Here is a 2784-nt window from a genome sequence, read left to right on the forward strand (position 1 = left end):
AAATAGAAAGCAGAAATCCCAATCAGTGCAGAAGTTAGGCAATGGGAAATAGCCAAAAACAGCCTGGAAAAAGAGGGCATCCTTGGTGCAGGGAGGAAGCATAGGGGGAAAATTAGATTACTTTTAGATCCCAGAAATCTCTAGTCACCATGATCATTTGGAATCATAGGCACAATAAAGTAACATTCCCCATATCTTTTTAAGGGCCATTCTCAAATTTGGGGGTGGTTCTTGTGTGCCTTCATGTCATTTCTGACATAGGGCAACCCTAACAAATCTGGGTTTCTTGCCCGGATTTATTCAGAGAGAGTTTGCCCTTTCTTCCTCTGAGGTTGAGAAAGATTGACTTTCCCAAGATCACCCAGTGGGTTTCCATGACCAAGCAGAGATTCAAACCCTGGTCTCCCAATCTCGCCATCCATCCCTCAAACCACTACACCACACTGGCTCTCCAAGTTGGGGCTAGGGACTATTTTATATTACAGTGGTACCCCGGGATACGAATGCGCCGCCTTACGAAATTTCCGGGTTACGAAAAAAATCCATAGAAAAAAACTGTTCCGGATTATGAAGGTTATTTCGGGTTACGAAAAAATTTTTGGTGCTTTTCGGCGCTTTTTCGCACGAAATCGCGGCTTTCGCTATTAGCGCCTATGGCTTTTTCGGCTTGCGAAAGCTTTCGGGTTACGAACGCGGCGGCGGAACGAATTAAATTCGTAACCCGGGGTACCACTGTACTTTCCCAAGTTTTCTGTATAATGAGCTAAATGTGGCAAAGGTTCTGTAGTCCATTACTGGGGCTCCCTGATTTATATCTAACCATAAACGGATCTGGTTGTACCTTGACATACATGGCCAACCTCTACGCCAAGGATGGGCAAAGTGCATCCTGTGGGCCATTTTTGTCGGGGGCCTGTGGTCAAAAGAATTGCTCTGACATGCCCAAAAATTATTTCTAAAGTGGTGTGGAGGGCATTTATTTCCACTACATTTGGAGCCCCACCGGACCACCTGGGAGTCAAAACAAAATTTTGCACACACACAAAAAATGCCCTATGTACGTATTTGTGTGTTTGTATGTGTGTGTGTGCTTCAAATGCCCACTAGGTGTCCAGGAAGGTCCCAAAACATGTCCCCATGAATGCTGGGATGTTGTTGTTGTTTGTTGTTCTTATTATTATTGGTAGGAGTAGTTACAGTCTTCCGTGGTCTAGAGGACTAATGTGGCTTTGTAGTCTTCCACTTTTGCCCACCCTTGCTTTTGACTCTTCTCTGGATAACAGTGTAGTGCATGAGAAAAGATCTGGTATATAGAATATGACTGTCATCATCTATATGCGCCCCACTGGGAGCCGCCTTTTCATAAAGCCAAGGACGCTTAATAGACAACACCAGGCCACATATACATGTTACAGCAGGGAGAGGTCACATCCACCAATACTGCTCCCGTGAGGATGCCGTTATGCAAAAAAAGAGAAAACAGGGTGGACTTAAAACGGGAGGGACAGATGATAAATTTGTTCATTTTTCATAAAAGAAATACTGTGACTGTGGCTCTGTTTTGACCTTGGCTCTATTACAACAAACTACTGATGAGTATAGGTCCATTCAGACGTACGCAACTGTTAAGATGTCCCTTATCGGACCCATTTTCTTTTCCTGTTATGGGCACGGACAAGGGGAAACTCGGGGCCACACAAATCTGAGAAAAAAATGCATTTTACTGCACCTCAAAGTGATCCTCAAAATGGCCCCATTCCTCACCCAGTCACCAAGCCATTCCCATTTCAGGACAGAGGAGCGCCTTTGCTTTGGTCAGTAAGACTTCACTGTTATCTCCTTAGTCATATTTTTTCTAAATGAAAAATCTCTGAAAAACCTTAACTTTCTTCACAGAGTATACTTTCCTGGAAAATATATCTCCTCTTTCTTTCTTTCTTTCTTTTTTCTTTCTTCTTTCTTTTCTTGTGCTTTCTTTTCCTTTTTAATACCTTTAACCAAAACTGCATCAGCAAACTCTCTCCATGTTATTCCCACTTATCTCTTGTATTAATTCTGCACTTCCTACAATTCCTGCAACCAGTTCAGCAAACAGAGTGGTTCCCACTAGTTTGCGCTGGTTCAAGAATCAGTGCAGGAATCGCTAGCGTGCGCTTCCCCACCATGCCTCCTCCATCCTCCTGGCAATACCAGGGGCAAAAGGAGGAGGCTGGTGCAGACGGGACAGAAGCAGGCCAGGACTGGTAATGCCAGGGCGGAAGGAGAGGCAGGCTTGGGCGACGGTAGGGATGGAGCAGGCATGTATGGGCTGGGAGGGAGAGGAGAAACCGCTGCCAGTGGGAACCAGAGCGGATTCGATCAGATTAAAAATTCACCTGGTTCCCATTGGGCTGAATCCATTTATTCCCCAATAAATAGATTCAGCTCACAAAACACCCCATTTTACCCGCGTTCTTTTTTTGACGCGGATTTAAATGGGGTAAAAAACAATGGCCCCCCTTTCCGAATTGATTCAGCAATTCAAATAAGTGGGCTACATGGTGGTTAAAGGATCATATTTTACATCACGATCCGGTTTAAACCATAGCGTGGACAACGCCAAGTTATTTCCTAAGTAAGTCATACACAAATTCTATTGCGCTTCTCATGTCTAAGTACATGATTAAGTAAGATTTTCCCACTTATCCATTACTTGAATTACCCTAATTTACTATTTTGTCAAACACCCAGAAAAGAACATACTGCCTGGAGTCAGGCTTCAGAGCGCTTGCCTCTTGTCCCACC

This window comes from Sceloporus undulatus, chromosome 9 (assembly GCF_019175285.1).
Source record: "Sceloporus undulatus isolate JIND9_A2432 ecotype Alabama chromosome 9, SceUnd_v1.1, whole genome shotgun sequence".
NCBI classification, from domain to species: domain Eukaryota; kingdom Metazoa; phylum Chordata; class Lepidosauria; order Squamata; family Phrynosomatidae; genus Sceloporus; species Sceloporus undulatus.